A 20,694-nucleotide genomic window follows, 5' to 3' on the forward strand; every position below is an offset into this window, starting at 1 on the left:
TACCTGCCGAAATGCGTAGAACACCGTTTGAACATAGCCAGAAACTAAAACTATACCAAGAGAAACTGTACACTTTTCTAATTTCAATTATAACCTCATCCCTGAACATTCCACAGTCATTTATTTTTTTCCCTAACATCTTCCCCAACTTCAATTAAAAATCTGTAAATGCCTACTGGATATTTCTACCTGGTAACAGCTCCCTCATCTCCAAAACTCAAACTGAGGACCTCTCATGACAAAACTACTAATGTTCTTGACTTCTCATGTTTGGGTAACAATACTTCAGACCTAAACTTTGGAACTACCTGGAGTCTTCTTTTTTCATCCGTCTAGTCGCTAAGTACAGTCTTACTTTGTAATAACTCTTAAATGAATTCATTTCTTTTGGCCAAGGGTACAATTCTAGTGCAAGCTTACTTCCAGTGGGGGCTCATCCAAGTGCACTCTCACTCATTTTCCCACCAACACATCCTTGAAAAGCTAATCTTCACTTATTTGCTCCACAGATGGTTTTGAACACCTGCGCTATGTCAAGACCATGTTAGGTGTTGAAGGTAGAAGAGAAAGGAGACAAAACCCCGCCCCTCCAATACCACTCCAGTGGAAGGGAAGAACCTGTAAACAGTATATTATAAAAAGTAATATTTATTTCAGTACCTTCAAGTCCTCCCAAACTCGAGTCTATGCCCTTTGTTTATAGGGCAGTGTGCTATATCAATGCACCTGGGCAACCGGTGCTGGGCACACAGTTTAGGTAGCCATTGATTACTTGCTGAATAATTCACTGATCTGCATTTATTGCTTAAGATATATCTTGTGTATATCATTTTTTTCCTTCCTTTAGCACGTCACATAGTTTGTCCAATTTGACCTGTTTCATAGGTCTTTTTCTAAAATCCTGCACGCTATGACATTAACAGCAGCTAAATTATCTCATACAGGCTCTATTATAAAATGCACCTAAGCTGCTGACATCTAATAAAGCCAGCAGGGCCCACACTTCCTTTCTCTCTAGCAGTGAACTCCAGTTAATTGACCTGACAAAATTACAAGAATCACAGAATAAGACAGCTAATCAGAAAATCAAATTGTATCACTAGAGAAATTAGGCAGGCTTTTATCATGTATACATTCTATTTTCACATAAAAATTGTTTTCTCTCATTACTGATGAGCCTCCACCCAGACTTCTTTCTCTTTTGGATTCAAGAGGCCACGAAGAGCTATTTGCTACTCATAGCGGACATTACTGAGCATTTTTCACATTTGCATAATGCCTCTCCTTAATGCCATTGGATTGGACTGGACGGGACATTGTGAGTGGAGTGACAACTGAGTTTTAAGACTCTAATGCACAAGGTAAATCCTAATCAGAAGGGATGAATGTTAACTTCAAAATGGCCCCACTTCATTCCATCAACTGACCAATTCCTTGAAATCCAAATTGCTCAACTCAATAATAAAACCTTACAGAGCACCACTCTTTCCCCTTCAGTTCTTCTGGGCAATGTAAATTTAATAATAAAGATCCTTAAGTATATTCCCTTGTTTGCTACCCAGGATCATAATTTGGTATCTAAAGATTCCAATCTTCTACTTTTTATTTCAAATTTAGATTTCCCCACATACAAAAAAAACAACAACAAAAAAACAGGGTATTAAACAGTTCTGAATAAAAATTATAATAAAATAAAATATCTTATTTTAAATCTCCCCAAATCATGAAATTTACATTAATATAAACATCTCCTTATTATTTAATAAAGATATTCTTGAAAATGTCTCATGCACACTCACAAACACACATACACTTTCAGTAAATTGGATTTTTTCCAGGTATCCCAATTTTATGAGTTTATTTCAAGTTTAAAAATAGCTCAAGAAAAAATAGCTAAGAATATTTACTAATAAATGAGTAATTTTGTTTACCTCAATTTAAATTTTGTGTTTGGCTTTCCTGCATTATTACAAGCCTCTGTTTGCTTTCAATCACATAATACAATAGCGCCTTAGTTTGATCCCTGGTGTAAACAAACTACAATAATTCCAATCAAGTCAAAATGACAAAGAGCACTTAAATTAACTAGTTTTTTTCCAATTTCATTAACAAGCTTGGGTGAATGTACACCAGATACAATGGCAGAACTATTGGAGGTTGATAATGTTATAATTAATTTACAAGGTCTGAATAAACCACCAACTATTTTAATTCTCCTCTCTACTGGAGCCACAGTGAGGGGGTGAGTGTCATGGGATTCAAGACTGGAATTGTGTGTGTGTGTGTGTGTGTGTGTGTGTGTGTGTGTTGGGGTATGTAGGTATGTAGGTAGAGTAGGCTGGTATTTAACTATCATGGACTAGTAGGGCTTTAATCATTACTTACAGTAAGTGTCCATTAGAAGTAATTGAAACCTTTTAATTATCATTCCTATATGTGGATGACTTAGAGAGGTGCTCCAAGACCAATTATTTTAGGAAGGTAGTTCTTGAATCAAGAAAGAAAATGATGTTATTATTTCAAATTCTCTGTTTCCTTTAACCCTAAAAGACTGGGGAGAAAAGTCTGATATTTATCAATGATATTTTTGTGTTGAAGTTCAACAGATATTCCTACATGTACCACTAAGTGTACATTCCCCCTAACTGTGGCAATTTCAATTAGTGTACCAAGAGTTTCAACAAGCAAACATCCCCTTGAAGGCAATGGATGTGACAAAAAGAAATCTGTTCAACAATTAATGTCACTTTCCATTATTGCTTTCGTCCCAATTGACAGAGCAAATATATCAAAGTTGCTACAGATGAAGCCCACTGGCCTAGTAACACATGTCTGTTCACAGGTGACAGGTCACGGAAGCACATTAGTCCCTAGAAGGACATTGCAAGACAACCTTTCAAAAACTCGGCTCTGATACTGCTTTCTAGATACTGAAAGTGACTGTTCTAACAAAAATATACTTATGAGCTTCAAATAAGTTTTTATAAAGAAAAGAAAAGCAGCAAGGTGAGAAAGAGAGAGCGGATCAACAATGGGTAGTGGTGTACAGCGACACAAACCAAGCTCTGCCTTACACCTGAGAGCCGGCGGGTGGAGCAAGATGCAAACCAGGCCAATGGGCCTCTATCTCCACATTGAACTCTGTGACTATGAAGCAGCATTTCCCACAGTGGGGTTCAACCTTGGGCTCTCCTTACATAATGCTAGTCCACTGCTATTCTTCCACCTAAATAAAGATCCATGTGAAAGTAACACTCCATTCTCCAAGGGCTCTCCAAGAGTAAGGAAAGCACATTAACACAATCTCTCTCAAGGTATAAAGAATCTCCACTGCTAGATGATACGCAGACATGCATATGAACAACCCAGATTTAGAAAGTGCAACAATTTCCAAGCAGTGTCAGATCCTTAATAAATGAGAGTTCAGAACAGTCAACACAATCAGAGCCTTCACCACTGCTCTTTGGGACTGCTGGGTCCCTATGTGACCTGTACAAAGGGTGATATAATTCAAAAGGCACAGTCAAAGGAGGTTAATTCTGCCCCTTCAGGTGACCAGAGTCACCTCAAAATTGAAAGTTTGAATCCAGTATATAATACCGGGGCCTCTTCCTTTGTGAGCAGTTGGCAAAAGGATCTTCCAACCGGTTACCCATCCTGGGGCAGAGAGCACATTCCACTCACCCAACTGCACACAGAGAGGGGATCAATCCACTAAATTAAGGAGGAGATCAGGGACTTTGAAGTGCTAACCAACACCTGAGGGGAAACCGAGAGTGAAACCAGCATGTGGCATCCCCAAGATTTCTAAACACAGGCTATTAGGGAAGGGCCATGCCCTGCTCATGATAGTCATTTTTTTCCACCTCTTATAGAATTGCAATTACACTCTGTGTCCCTAGATTCTCACACTTGCTTGATCTCTGTTTGATAAAAATAGTTTAATAGCCATTTAATCACAGCTTCATTATCTTAGCTCTCTTAATTCGAATTAGGCCGGGAGAATTCTTGCCCCCTCATCATTCAAATCATCAATAAGACGGAAACAGTGGGGTCTTCCTATCACTCATTAATCAGTTTCAGCATCTTAGGGACTGTTTACTCAGAGATCAATCTGTGGGAGAGGTTGCTCAACCTCTCCGAGCCTCTAATTTTAAGTTTCAGGTTATTATCTGCCTAATTCCTGTTACAGAATTTTTCTACACTCATAATTAATAGGGAGATAAAGAGTGAATAAAAGCCTGAGAATTCTTTAAGAAGGTGCTCAGTAAACTGTACATGCCTGTTACCTTGATAACTCATATTTGAATTTCATTTTTTGAGCATGATCTGCATCGACTCTTAGCACTGGGCAGCTTCCTCCCAAATACCCAGCATGCCTCGGGCTTCCTCCCTGCCCCATCCGGCTGATTTGGAAGCAGCTAATGAAGACAAAATTAACTCCCACTTTAAGTGAGGCCTAATTAGGAAGGGAAATCTGCTACAGTAACATCTGGTAATGTATTCTGAAGCCAAATATAAATGACATTTTTGGATTATCCACTATTTTGGATTATTTGTTCTACTAGACCCTACCAGGAGTTGAAATAAATAAGCAAGAAAGCAACTTTTATGATAGGTTTGGGGGTTCAAATAAGGACTGCACTTGATCGGAGGAGTCCCTTTCTTGCTTGTCCCTACGTAACGTTCTGTACAGGCACAAAAAGCCAAAAAACTTTTGCATGTATAAATTTTGGTTTTGATGTACAAAGTGTGATTCAAGATTTGCAAGAAGCTGAATTTGCAATAAAGAAAAATTTTTTTCCCTGAAATAAAATGTAAAAATAACAATTTAGACTAGACCACTGAAATAGAATTTGAGGTTTTTAGGTTTCTTTTAAAACCATTTTAAATGGGACGGATACCATGTCGCTGACTGTTTATTGCACAGGTCCACTCAGTGGGCAGAGCCTTTCCTGGAACGGTTGTTAAATATTTTGAATACCCACTCTCAAACAACTCTCTTTCTCTCCTTGAATGCTCTGCAGTCCGCTGCGGTTTCTCCTGCTTCTCTTACACCCAGGAAAGGTAGCAGTGTGTCTGCCCACTGGCTATGCCCCAAACAGAAAATGGGCAGAACCCCCACATGACGACTCTTAAACATCGCTAACTCGTACCCCATTCAACAGGAAGAGTCCCTAAAATAGACCACGAGCTTTTTATTTAGCATATGGAATAAGGATTTTGAAAAGGGGATGAGCACTTACTTGAAGGTAGGATAAAAATGACTTAAGAAATGTCAAGCATGTATGTGCCACAGAAACCTAATGGAGACAATAAAGACCATCTCATATTACATCACACCTGTCTTACAAAAACACCTTTGTATCTATTTATTTCTTACAAATGCCCCAAGAGTTAGCTTCTTCCCCTATTTTATTCCCAGGAGAGATAAGATAAGCACTTTATGTGACAAGTATTTGCCCTGGGGGATACCGAAGTTGCTGGAATTTAAGGTTTTACTGATTTAGTGGCTAGTCGAGAGAATACAGAATTTAATTTCACTATCTGAGTAACTCCCTGTGGACATATAGGCTCATTAAAATATCATATATGTAAATGTGTCTATACATAACATCCCATGCCCCCCCAACACATATAAGTTTGCATATCAAGTGCACATATTTAGAATCTATGCAAATATATTTCAATCTCTTAAGTGTAGTCCCACATATTCAATTGTAGTTGACTATATAAGTATATAATAAGCACATGGATTCTTCCTTCCAGTCATCTGCTCTGAGGAACCAATGATGATACACTGAGGATAACTACCACAAAAATAAGAATCAAGTAGAAATAAATATAAGCAAAACTGAAGAGTCCTCTCCATAAATATATTTATATCTATGGAAGGCTATATAATTCCTGTTAATATTTATGCTCCTGTTTAAATCGGTAGAAATATACATTCACATCTGTACTTAGGTTCCATTCCAACTTATTAGCTTATTTTACACACTCATGAGTTAACAAGCATGTCCTGAACATGTGAAGTTCATTACTCTGAAGAGGTTACATAAGCTAAATGTGTAAAACCAGAGGTTCAAGAGAAAGTCCTAAGAAAATCAGGGTTAATACACTCAAAATGAACTATTTCCGAGGGGGGGGCTGGTTCATGTATATTTTTCAAAACACTTCCGCAAGTTTAAACTAAGGGAGAAACCAGGCACTGTGTAAAAAACACCAGACTGGAAATCAGGAGAATTGGTCCTAGTTCCATTTGCACCACTCCCTAGCTGCATGGCCTCAAATGAAACAACTCAACTCTGGCTGCACTGTGCAGATCAGGATGATAATCCTATGGGTTCCTAACTGGTGTCCCTGATTTCACCCTTGCCATTTGCCACCCCATCCCAACAGTCCATTCTCAACACAGAAGACTAAGTGATCCTGATAGAACTTAAGTCATATCTTGGCCTTCTTTTGACCAAACCTTCCATGGCTTCCCATATCTCTAAGAGTAAAAGCCAAAATCCTAAAAGTGACCCACTAGACTAGGATCACCGCGTAATGTGTCATCTAAGACAGAACACTTTTGAGAGTGAGGGGTTGTACTATAGGAAATCAGCCACTCAGGGGTTAATCCAGACTATCACGGGGTAACTGAGATGTATGGTTGGTTATCCTATACTAAGACCCACATCATCTCACCCTGTCAACACCCCCATTTATCTGTCTGAATCCTTTCCAATCACTCTGACCTCTTCATAAGTCCACAAAAATGTCAGGCATTCTCCTCACAAAAATGCCAGGCATTCTCCTGCCCCAAGGTCTTTGCACCTGCTGTTTCCCCTTGCTAGAAGGCTCTTCTGCCAGATGGCCACATGGCTTTCCCCTTTATCCCCTCATTTACTCAAATGTCATGTTCTCAGTGAGACCTTCCCAACTATTCCAGGCATATTCTATCTACCTTCTTGGTTTATTTTTCCCTTTGACACTTATTTCTGTTACTCAGTATAGATTTGTTTGTAATATATCTAAAATAGAAGGTCTGTAATGCCTGTCTGATCACTATTAAGACACTTGGAATATAGTAGATGCTTGATAAAAATAAAGAAGGATAGTAACTAAAAAGTCTAACCAGTCCTAAGAATCTAATGTGACTCTTCATTTACCTCTTGTTGTCATTGCTGTTTGCTCTGTACATCCTACCTCTTTCCACCTCCGGCAGATGCATCTTATTAATAATATTTATCTTACGCTATGACTTAAAATTAGCTTGCATTCATTTCTCATACACCAGCTGATAGGTCAGGCAAGCAGCCAATATATTCTTAGTGGGAAAGAAGTAAGTAACGAACAGTGACAACTAAGAGGAGCTAATTCTGAAATTAGTCCCAAAGCACTGAATCTGTAAGAGTCAATGAAATGTCCATCTTTCATAAAGGAAGGGGCTGGGATACATCTTGTAAAAGCAAAGAATTACTCACACCAACTGTGGTGTTTGGGAGGACACTAGAATGCATCATCAAGCAATTAATTTGCAAATATCTCAAAAGAGCCAAGACGATTTATGAGGAGAAAATCATGCCAGACTAACTTACTATCTCGGTCCATGCATCAGGTTCTCCAATCAAGAGAAAACAATTGATGTAATTTATCTGGACTAGAGTGAGCTTCTTCCTTCAATACTGCATAACACACTCGTCTATAAGCTGGGAATATATAACAGTCTTAGCCAAAGGTTTTTTCAAACTGTGTTCCACGGAACCCTGGACATCCATCTAGCTACTGTAAGGATGGATTATAAATATTGTAGAATGTATTTGCTGTACTTATGTAATTGACCTCATATTCCAACATAAAGAGTTTGTTTTTAGAAAGCAATGTGCACACTCAAATTGTTATCTTATAAACACATTAGAGGCCACCACTGCATTAACCTGTCAAGAGGAATCATTTTGTGTTGGCCTCAGGAATAAAAATTATCTTGAGAAGTAAGGGTAAGCAGGTTAAAACCTGGAGCCACTTACAGATATTTATATGATGAAGAATTTACTCTGTTCTCTTTGATTGAAACAAAGTACAAAGTAATCAGCTGCTAAGATTGATATAAGATACCGATTATCATCTTAAACCCCAACTTCACTTTTTTTCTGTTCATTTACATAGTGTCACAACTATTCCAACAGATAAATGCTATTTTAATTTAAAACATAGCCAACCACCGCTGACCTTTACTGAGTACTTCCTACGCGCTGCTGAGTTAATTTCTTTCTAGGTACTATTTCATTTAAACCACCCATTAATCCTATTATTAGCTCCAAACTTACGGGGCTAATGAGAGGCAGGCAGAGTTGGATATCAAACTAGATCTATCTGATTACATCTTGTTCCCACTCCCTTTATATGTTGGAATTTTATGAGAGAAGTTATTAGGGCAAAAATGGGCATAAGCTCAGGCTGGTCTAATCTATATTCTTATCAGTTAAGGGTCAACAGGGAAAAACTAAGGTGGGGAAATACAACTCCTCCCCATGAGGCAGAATTGGCCTTACATGCAAACGAGAGGTTTCGTTCAGATCGCTTCTCACTGCTTCTTCCTGACCCAGGGTTACTGCGTAGCCCACCTTGACTCCTACCAGTAGTGTTTGCTATTAGAATATTCCTCCCTTCCCCCTTCATTTGTTTACATTATACCCCACTTCAAAGCCTACTTTAAGTGTTCCCTCCTTAATGGGATGTTTTTCAGCAAATCCAGTGCATACCGCTATCTTCAAGCTCTTAAAGCCTTCATAAGAATAACCTTGGTCCCTGGACAGAAGTACAGATTTTGGGGCCCCACTGCAGAGCAGAAAATGAAAATCTCCGGATAGAGTTTCTTGACACTGGCCATATTGACATTTGGGGCTAGATAATTCCTTGCTGTGGGGGTCTGTCCTGTGCATTTTAAGATGTCACACAGCATCTCTGGCCTCTACCCATTAAATTCCGGTAGCACCTCCCCAATTATGACAACACAAAATGTCTCCATATATTGCCAAATAATTGCCAAAGGCAAAACTGCTTCCAGTGGAGAACTGATTGCCGGAGGAATAGTCCAGGATCCTGAAGTTTTGATAAGCAGCCAAGTGATTCTGACAATCATGTAAGTTTGGGTAAGTTGCTGTTTTGTGCCTATTGGATAGTGTATAAATCAAGTTGAAATTTACAATTTCATGTGTGCTAGATTTATCCCCTCTAACACATGCCATTCTAACAGCTCTTAGTAGTTATTAATAACATACTTTTTATTTATTCTGTGGGAATTCTTATGCCCTATATTTTACATTAATGTGCTTAGATGTTTCATGGTCGATGCTTCCTTGTTGATTACAGCTTATTGTTTGTTAACTTTGTAAATTTCTTTTTGATTAGTCAGATGATATTTCATTCTTTCTACTGCCAATCATTGTCCTCTTCCTGCAATATTTTCTGACCATCGCAATTATCATAAAGTTCAGTTTGGTTAAAGTCTATTTGATTAGATAGACCATGCTAAATGATTCTTGATGATTTTCTTCTATTTACTTTTGCAGAATTCTTAAACATTTCTAGACTTCTTAAGCATTTTTACAACCCTGAAAGGGCATAAAAGCCTTATAAGATTTTTATGTTGTTATGAAAGAGGCAGTGAGGCAAAATATAGACTCTAAAATTAGAATGCCTGAGTTTGGATACTGAGTTCATCACCTACAAGGTGTGTGACCTCCAGCAATTTACCTAACCTCTCTGTCCCTCCAATTTCATGTCTGAGAAGTATGGTACAACAATAGGACTTACAGTATAGGGGTATTTTGAAAATCAACTGAGCTGATCCATACAAGTAGTACACATCAGAGCCTGGGTTATAGTGAGGACTGTGTTTGCTGTTACTAACATTATCATGATTACATTATTATCCTCATGAGCTAGACTGAGTTCAAAATAAGTGAAACAAAATATGGATTTGTTGGGTGGGGGAAATCCCATAATAGAGGGGACATTCAAATTAGACTTTGAGGTGTGGATAAGATATGAACAAATGAGAGGGAAAGGACAAACATTCTTTCCTCTGTGAGGGAAGCCTATGTAATACAGACATTTTAAGTATAGTATTAAGATTATTACATACACGAATGCCCAGGAATCCTTACGATTTGTATAAAGGTCATTGCCTACCTCTTACTCGCTGGGGTGGATATGTTAGAATTAAAGGGCAGGGCTTCACATAATCTCTAGCTGCTTGTATGCTTATTGCGTGGAGCAAGCACCCGAAATGCACACCAAGATGAACTATGACATCTACACTTGACATGCCCTCTGCTCCTGCACACATGTGCAGACCTGTACCACATTTATTGCATATTTACACATACAGATATATTTATTATTTACACATATTTTTTGAGTGCCTACTATGCACTATAATCTGTTTTCTAAGGACCTAATTTTAGTTTGGAGGAGAGAGAATAGCTGAAAATTAACAAATGACCCCCTTTCAATATATATAGGTATATATCTATACACATATATAAATATATATAAAGAGAGAAATTGACATAATGCATATATACATATATACATATAGAGAAAACATAGAGTTCATAAGTACATATACATATATACACATAAAGAGAATATATATATGTAAAGAGAGAGAGAATATAGAGTTTAGATAGATAGGTAGATAGATAATAGATAGATAGATAGATAGATAGATAGATAGATAGATAATAGATAGATAGATAGATAGATAGATAGATAGATAGATAGATAGATAGATAGATAATAGATAGAGATAGATAGATGATAGATAAACAGAGGATATAGGATATATTTAGGATATGTATATATACACATATGAGAGAGAGAATAGAGAGTGTGCGTCTATATGTTTGTGTGTGTGTATACATATATATCCAAAGAAAGAGAGACAGACTTTGGAAATATTTAACAAACATTACACATGGGCCTTGATCAGTGAGCACAGCAGCACCAGGACTTCAGAAGGGAGGCCTAATGTAAAGGACCCATAAAGTTTTATGGTTGCAAATTAGTAGATATTAACCCGGGGCATAAGCAATAATTTTTAGACTGACTCTGTAAGAAGCATTTTATAGGAATTTCCCATTTCAACCAGTACATTCTCTGAAAGACAGCACATTTTCTGGCCCCAACAAAGTGCTTAGAAGGCACCATCCCAAAAGCCAGTGCTATTTGTTCACAAAGACTTAGCACCATGAGATATGTGTGCATGCCGTGCAGTGCAGATCCCTGGCGCCGGGTGGGATCTGTGTGGTATATTAAAGTTGGAGATGCCAAGATACGGGTGATGTCAAATGATCTGATTACTGCAATATTCAGGCAATAGCATTAAAAGGAGAGAAAATTGTCTCAAGGTGGTTACCAGCTATTCAGAGGCCAGGCTGGCCTCTCTGTGGGGCCGTCTAGGGTGAAGGAAATCAAAGCGGCTTCCTGATAATCCTCTCTGCCGATACTGGCCCTTCCCCCAATAGAATGGGAGCCTTTAGAGCCTGGAATTGGGCCTTAGACTCCTTGAGCAAATTTCATTTTCCACTAAAGTGTTCTGCACAGAGTAGTGGGCTGTCAATAAATACTTGCCGAATAAGTACAATACAAGACATTCATCTTCTCAGTGACTTCGTATCTAAGTATTTCACATGGGTATAGGTTTCCAAAGCATCGGAGTAAGTCTGCAATCTCCTAGGATTTAGAGACTGAGCTTCTTTTAATGCCAGACTGAGTGGACACCTTGTGAAGAAACTTTAAATACTTTATACTGCAGAATCACCCATAATTATCAGTGGTTTATACACATATGTGGTGAGCACACGCAGTAGGGTACCATTTGACACGTGGTTAGCCAAAGTGACTACTAACACCAACAGGGACATTTTTAAAAGGGACCTTGATAACTGGATTTAAAAAGCAGATGTGCCCATAACAACATGGGAAATGACAAAAGTAGGACAAAGCAAACTGAATTCAAGACTTAGAAAAGGTAAGGAGAAGGGAGGAAACAAGTCATTTAATGATAGGCTCATAATGATCGGATGTAGTAACAGAAAAACCAAAAGTAAGAGCTTAAAAAGACTCAGCTCTCCCAACTGCATGGTCTTGGAGATGAGAAGGCTGACTACCAAAGACTTAAACTTTCTCCAAGTAAATAAGTAACTGATCAAAATATGTATTTGTTTGGATCCTGTGGGCTCCTTAGTTTCTCTACTATGCCATGTTGCTTCCCAGAAGAGAAGCATATAATGGCAAAGAAGCTTTTTCATACACTTGCCATTTTTCTTCTTGCGGCCTGAACATTGTTTAAAATACTGTAAATGGGAAGTTGCCAGTGCAGACCTCTACAGAAATGCTGGACATAGGCTTCTTGAGAGTATGAATCATGATTTGTATGTCAAACTGAGTGTCAAAAACATGTTAACAAATATGTATTGAGTACATATTTGTACTATGTACCAGGCATTCTTCTTTTAAATTATTTTATTTATTGATTTAAGAGAGAAAAAAGGAGAGAGAGATTGGGAGAGAGATCAATCAATTTGCTGTTCCAGTTATTTACACATCCATTGGTTGTTTCTTGTATATGCGGGGATTGAACCCACAGCCTTGGCATATGGGGACAATGCTCTAACCAACTGAGCTTCCTGGTCAGGGTATCGCAGGCATTCCTGACACTGAGGATATAGCAATGAAGAAAATAATTAAAAATACCTGCCCTCAATGAGTTTATTCTAGCAAGTGAACATAGATGATTAACAAAAATCAATTCCTGTAAATAAAATAAACTACTCTGAGTAATAAATAAATGTATAAAGCAATAAAAACTCTACTTTTATTTAAGGAAAACCAAATCACTTTATTTTTTTTTTAATTTTAAATATATCTTTATTGATTTCAGAGAGAGGAAGGGAAAGAGAAACATCAATGATAAGAGAGAGTCATTGATTGGCTACCTCTTGCATGCCCCCTGCTGGGGATCGAGCCCGCAACCCAGACATGTGCCCTGACAGGGAATCGAACCTCGATCTTCTGGATCCTAGGTCGATACTCAACCGCTGAGCCAAGCCCAGCCGGGCAAGCCAAATCTTTTAAAAAGTCATATTTATTTACGAAACCAGGCCATGGTTATTTTTCTTAGAGAAGGTTTCATACTGGGATAACTTAGAAACACTTAAATCTCTAAAACTGTTGAAAATACAAGTCAGTACGAAATCTTGACTTAAAGAAAAGCTTCCTGCTGACTGTCTTTTACACAAATTGAAAGATACCTGTAGAGCTGTGAATCTCAACTTTGGCTGTATATCAGAGTCACGTGAGCATTTAAAATATATGTATATGTTTGCTTCCCCTCACTTCAGAGCAATTAAAAGAGTGTTTTTGAAGGTAGCAGTTGGTATTTTTAAAAGCTACCATAGTGGGAATCTAATGGGAACCAGGATTAAGAATTGGTCCTATAAAAGATTGAACGGTAGAACTTTTGAGGGAAAATGAAATATTTGCTATAAACTATCTCATGGGCTGATGCAGAGAAAACTTTCCCATCAGTGGAGACCACAGCCCACATCAAGATGCTCGAACCTTTTCCACAGAAGGTGGGTGCTTCACCTTCATCCACTGCCTGTCAAGTCTGGTCCCTGTACTAGGAAGGTTATCTTTCCTGGGTCCCAGTTCTTACCTCAATTACCCACTCAAACTATGGGCTAGGAGCTTTGACCTTTGCACCCCTTGGTTATTTCTTGTCAGTAGCTTTCTCCAGTGCTAGATGCTTCTTTGGTACCCATAAGTCCATCAAATAGATCTCTGTGGTGTATGGCCAGGACAGGCATCAGATAAGAGCCTATTACTAGGACTGCTGCATCAGATTGGACCTCTTTTAAAAAACAAACACCATCACAGATTACATTAGAGAGGCCTCTGACGATAGGCTGAGTAGGCTATGAAAGCTTGAGTTTAAACTTAAAAAGTCACCCAGTGAACCTACACAATGACATGTTACATACGTGAAAATAATGATATTAGGTGTATATCATTAAAATGAAACATACACATTGAATATTTTTAAAGCAATCAAGAAAGTTGAAAAATTGCACTTGTTCATCCCATGACCTATGCACATTTCTTGGGAAATGTCTGAAAGACTAAACACCAAATTATTACAAGAAAGTGAAACCAGATGACTTTAATTTGTCTTTTTTCTAATTGGCCTGTAATGAGCATGTTTGTATTAATAAAATAAAAAAATATAAAAATAAAAACCATGTGTAGAGTATGATACAAAGGCCAGAGAAAAACTTAAGTGTGGTTAAATGATTGATCGAGGCGAGTCCAAGTCCACTCAACTTTGGGACCCTGGCATAGAATCTGCCTTCCTTGGGTCTTAATTTTCTCATCTGTAAAAGGGCAGCAGTGAAATCTGCCATGTCTATGCCTTAAGGTTACTGGAAATAAAAATAGCAAAATATCTTGCTTTGAAGAAGAATAGGAAGCATTACGTAAAAATGTACTGCTAAAGATAGATGCATCCCAGATAAAAATCATTCAAACAATATTTACTAAATTTGTACTGTACTTATACAGCTGAATGCTTTACTTCAATTTATTTCTCCCTCACAACACCTCACATTTCAAGCAGACTCTAACAACCTTTATAAGAACAATTACAGAATTTGCCTGAGACTCTACATCAAGGCCATGAAAGGAGACAAGAAACCGTTCGTGCCTTCTCCCCAGGGTCCTTGCTGCCCTGTGACATCACTGGTTGTAGACAAACCCTCCCGGTCTGTTTGTTGTGATGATGTCGGCCAGCTGTGATATGTTCAGGGCCGAAACATCTGATGCTGTCAGCTAAGTGTGTCCCTGGAGGAGACCCTTCCACCTCCAGGCGCAGTATGAAAACATCAGGCTTTAGCAATTGATAGAAAAATAGTTCTGTGTCATTACAGGGCCCAGCTTGTCCCTGGAAGAGCATTGGTTGGCTCAACATTCCTGAAACGTTAACCCAAGGGCTCTTATTTTCCTTCTGTTCTTGTTGATATCTTGCCCACTGTGAACATTTCCAAGGAAGCAGAGTAACAATCTTAGGGGATCTGGCCTTAGAAGAATGGGCTTCAAGTTCTAACTCTGTGTCCTTGGAAAAGGCATTGGACCCTATGACCTCAGGGTTGTCAACTGTGAAAGGGAGGTGCTTGTGTCACAACATTGTGGTAAGGATTAAATTAGATATGGGGCATAAGGGGTGCCATAAAACACCGTGTAGGTGTTTCCTACTGTCTCTCTAATGATGTTATCTTGTCAACAAAAGAGCAAAACTACAGAAGAAATCCTAAGAAACCCTATGTAATTAAGACTTAATCTATTACCTAAGATGAGCCATTTCACAATCTTTACCCCTGATTAAATAGCCTATCCACTTATATACTAAATTGGGTCTAGGAAAAGTAACAGCTTACAGATACTACCTTCCATTTGGATTAGCTTAACAAGGACAAAAATATCAATTACCACCAGGTCCTAGGAAATATAAACAGGAAGTATATATGAGAAGGAAAATTTTGAAGATGATAAGGTGAGGAATTAATTCATTTTACTAACAAATAAGACTAGATAAAATAGAGGCTTTAGTAAATACAGCAAACATTTTACTTAAATCTTTGATAATACATTTTTTAAATGGAAAGAAGTCCTTCGCACGTATTTAAACAGCCTGACGTTCGCGGCGATGTTTTATTTGACTTTACCCATCCACCCCTTTCCTTACTCATTTGTAGGTCTAGAAAATCTTTTCTGGACGGCAGGTGTCTCAGTCACACAGCAGTGTTTCTAACAGACACAATGCTGTCCTCGTGATGTTTACAGCCTAGTTGCCAGCAGCCACTGGTGTATAACATAATATAATTACTTAAATGTTAAATGAAGGGAAAAAGAGACTTAAAGCTAAAACATGGGGAAAAATAAAAATGAAAATCAGAGGAAAGGGAATTAGAAGAAGAATCGAATAATCCCTCATTTTATCATCACTTCTGGTTGGAAATGAAATTCTCTTTTCCTGTTATATTCTCCATCGGAGCTGTGGGTGTCAGAAGAGAATTACTACCCCCGAACGTGAAGTAAAGCTTTCGTCAGCACGCACAGCTCTTCAACTGCTCCCTGTTCCCAAACATCGCCAGGGTCTTCTTCGGGGGCCACAGCCGCAATAAAACAACAGAAGAGAAACGGAGTTTTCTCTGAGCTTCGGTGACAGTATTATTGCCATAAAGGCCAAAGAAAATCAAACCACAATCTACCGGGCAACTAGAGAGTAAACTCCTGTTTTGGCAGAAACTGTCAATTTCCGTGAAGTACAAACATGACGGGAAGATGCAGCCTCTTTCTTGTAGATAACACAATGGCAACATGCTTTTTAATGATTGAATCTTTAACCTTGAACAAAATAAGGCTGCTCTAAAATAGAACTTTCAAGATAAAGCAAATTGGGGAAAAAATCAAGGTTGTCAAATAGAAGTGATGATCTCTGAGCTCTGCTACTTGCTATGCTGCCTCTTAGCACTTTGCATGTGCTCCTTCCTTTTATCTTAACAATGCTCTGAAATGCCATTATATTATCATTTTACAGATAAAGGGGCTGAGGCTTAAGGAGGTGAAGAAACTCCCTAAGGGCACATAACAAACGTGGCAGACTGGAAATTTGAACCCAGGTCCCCTTCTAATCAGTGCCCCTAACTTTTCCAGAGTTGCTGCAGTTCAGGAATTTCCATTACATTCCATCAATTAAGTTTCCAATAAACTGAGGAACCATTAGTTGACTTATCCATCTCACAAATTCAAGATCCAGCTGGCACCCTAGAACACAATTTACAATGCGGGACCAAAAACTATTCACATTTTGCCATCCACTTGGCGATTAGATTTGCTTTGGGTAAATTGCATACTGCGCCTGCACTGGAGATGAAGTTCAGACTGGGAACACGCCCACACATGCAAACACACGTGTGCGCACACACATGCTGGTAGCAACATGCTACCATGAGATCAACTGCCCTGTCAGAACCAATGATAGGACATTGTCACGCTGGGGCCAGGGCAGTGGTGGGACCCAATACAAAAAATGTATAGAAATGGGAACCGCAGGATCTTAAGAAATGCAGTCAATTTCAGAGTATCAAAAGGTCACTCTATTCAATTTATACTTGAGACTGACCACAATATTGAAAAAAACACACGAGAACAAACAATCTTATCAGTTGTCCAGGACTGAACCCTTACTGACTATATACGGTAATTTACTGATCAGTAAATAAATGCTTTACCCGAGTTGAGCCTTGTATTTGGCTCACCAGCTTCTTATAAAGAAGTTAAGACTGTGAAAGCATTAAGGATGGGTCTACATTATTATGATAACTGCACTGTTCAAGCTTGGAAGAGTGAGCTTGTATGGCTCCATGTTCCACTAATAACAGTAAAGTTCTCAGAAATTTTTCTATCTGCTCGAACTTTTGCTGTGTGATTTGTCTTACAGGGGCTCTTCAAAAACATTAATGTTGCCCGGCCGGGCGTGGCTCAGAGGTTGAGCATCGACCTGGGATCCAGGCGATCGGGGTTCGATTCCCGGTCAGGGCACATGCCCAGGTTGTAGGCTCGATCAATGACTCTCTCATCATTGATGTTTCTATCTCTCTCTCCCTCTCCTTTCCTCTCTCTGAAATCAATAAAAAAGATATATTTAAAAAACAAAAAAAACCAAAAACATTAATGTTAAGTGTACTAAATCTGGTGATTCTCAAACAATAATGGGCATACAAATCACCTGAGGATGTTGGTAACATGTAGATTCTGACTCAGGGAGTCTGGGGTGTGGTCTGAGACTCTCAGTCTCTAACCACCTCCAGGGTGATGCTACGTTAACTGGTCCATGGGCCACAGTCCACAGAGCAGAGTAGCAAGGCTCCCTTTTCTTCATTTCTTCCTCAGACTCAGCTCGTTTTCCTTAGTACTTTCCCCCATCACGCAAGGCAGAAAAACTCTGTTTAATTTCATCGAATCTCCACAAGAAAGGCAAGTCATACACTTTGAAAGATGACTTAGATTTTATACCACTTCACTCATTCTAGCCCAGGTTGAAAATCGAGGTCTTCAGGCCAGAACTAGTCCAAACACATGCTTTGTTTAGATAATGTGCTATTTGCCCATAAAAGGTATTAAACATTATTAGGTTAGTCAGTGATATTTACTAAATTGAAGATTTCACCCAGAATTTCTGTTTTTTCCAGAACAAATCAGAAGATCAGAAGATCTGAGGAGCAGATGATGCCTCTACACAGGCGCTGTCCCCTCACGTTCCTGTCTCCCCCACCCACTATGGCCTCGCTTGGCGCTGACTCTCGGGCCATCCTCACCGTGTTGCCCAGCAGCTCTGGAGTCACTGTCTCCTCTGAGATTCCTTGTCCTTTCTCCCCACCCCCCATTTTTTTCTACCCCCTCATTATGGTATCTGCAGTATAAAATGCTTTTGCTATTTTTTTCTCATAAAAATCCTAAGTGTAGCTTAAGATCCTGTTTGAATTTTCTGGTCCTGTTCAATATTACTGAAGCTCCCCATCTTAACTCTTGACGTGCCTTAGCACCGCGCCCCGCATTTCATGCTGCTCTACAGACCAGCTTTGCCTTTTCCTAAGCACATCTCAGTGAGCCTTTGCCTCTGCAGTGAAACAGGCCCGCACCAGAGTCGTGACTCCCATCCGCACGCGTGTGGACGTGCGTGCACTTGTACACCGATTGCCTCGGCTTTCAACCAACTGTCACTCTCACTGGGGACTTGGCAATGAGCTGTGGTGCTTGCAGGTTAACAGGATGACTCACATGAAGTCCTTACAAGCAACCTGATTTGCTGATTTTCTTCTGAAGCTATGATAGTTCAACTTTCACTGTTTTTTGTTTGTTTGTTTGTTTGTTTGTTTTGTACAAGGGATTTATAAAGAATATATTTCTTTTCATTTAAGCATTTAGCACTTAGGATATTGGTTTTCTACAATAGGAGAAGGTTTTGGACATAGAAAGTGAAGGCATAGTCAAAACTTTTAATTATTTAAAACTTCATGGCTTGATTAAAGGTTAAGAGCAGAAAGAAGGGATCATTTTTAGTGGAAGGCACCCCTAGGACATCCTTAGACTGAGGGAGGGGGGTGAAAGGCATGGAAGAAAGAAGGGTGACACAGAAAATTCTGCATGAAAGCAATATTTACTTTAGGGTCATGATGCTTTATAAGCTCTATTACAATGGGCCAAAGAATTATTATTTATTAAATAGGTGAAAAGAAAGATTTTCTAAGTTATTGCTTCTATGTTGCCTCAGAAAAAATATTAAATACATTTTGAGGATGGAAAGTGTACTAGACAAATCTCAAATCTGGGAGCCACACATTCCCATATCTGAATCTGATGAGCATTTAGCCACCATGAATTTTCAGTGATGATAATGGGGAGGGATTTCTGCAGAAAATTCTTATACTGTACCTGAAATAATTCTGCTCCTTATTTAAACTCTCACCAAGAATATAATAATAACTGCCTTACATATTTTATATAGAAGGACATATAGATACCACTTTGTAAAGTACAATGCTGTACAAGTAAAAACAATACAAAATAATATTGACTATAAACTGTAATGGAAAACTAAAATAAAATAAATAAAAATAAACTTGATAAAATCATAAAAATATTTGAAAAATTATTTGATAAATTGATCATTTAATATTGCTGGAGCCCCTTCCATGTATGAAGCACCATGCAGTAAGCAGGAGATATATAAAGAGGTCATACGACAACGTAGCTATGGGTACAGGCTCTGGAGTCAGACTGTGTGGGCGTGAATCAGCGCTCTGCCATGGACGAGGCTGGGGACCTGGCCAAGGACTGAACTTTTCTGGGACTCAATATCCCATCTGTAGTGAAAATAATTATAAAATATCTGCCTCCAGGTTGTTGTAAAGATGAAGTTAATTGAACATATAAAGTGCTCAGAACACTCACTGCCTGGCACACACAGGCCTTCAATAGAATCACCTACTATTAAGTGACATTTTATTTATCCTCAGTGAGTCTGCAATCTAGTCAAGGAAGTGGGACAGGAACAATGACATTATAACTCCATAAGGCCATGTATGTATGACAAGTGTCAGCTAAGTTGTTCAGTTACTGAGGGTTAGTTCTGGAAAGAAAAATATCACTTTTAGTCTTAAATAATGTTGCCAGAAATCCAGGCAAGAGATTTTTCATCAAGTCATAAAATTTTCACACAGTTACATTATTTTGGTCATGAAAATCCCTGACAACTAATACAAAGCAGACCTCTCCTAACCTTTAGACGTGTTAGGACTTCTAGGTTTTCCCTCCCACCTAGAAGCGAAGGCACATCTTAAGCACATCCAGGCTTCACACAGAACTTGATTATGAGCCCATTCAACTACCATAAACATGTACAAATTTCTGATGGCCTTCTAACTTGTCTGGCCTAATGGAGATACAGTCAAATAATTCCACAGGCTTAGCAAAGAAACATAGCTTGAAAGAAGAAATAAAAAAAATCCATAAACAAAGGTACCCTTGTCCCACAAAGATGAGTATTATTTTAATTGATTCTTTAAAAACAATCTATTT

At 38.6% G+C, this 20,694-nt stretch overlaps 1 protein-coding gene across 8 annotated transcripts in view; it reads right to left on the bottom strand.

The window, feature by feature from the left end:
* PPARGC1A (PPARG coactivator 1 alpha) overlaps positions 1-20,694 on the bottom strand; it is a gene marked incomplete at its 5' end in the record, with an annotated part of 599,914 nt that overhangs the window by 39,348 nt on the left and 539,872 nt on the right. The gene's annotated exons all lie outside the window — the stretch shown is intronic.

This window comes from Miniopterus schreibersii (assembly GCF_964146895.1).
Source record: "Miniopterus schreibersii genome assembly, chromosome: 1".
In the NCBI taxonomy this organism is placed as follows: Eukaryota; Metazoa; Chordata; class Mammalia; order Chiroptera; family Miniopteridae; genus Miniopterus; species Miniopterus schreibersii.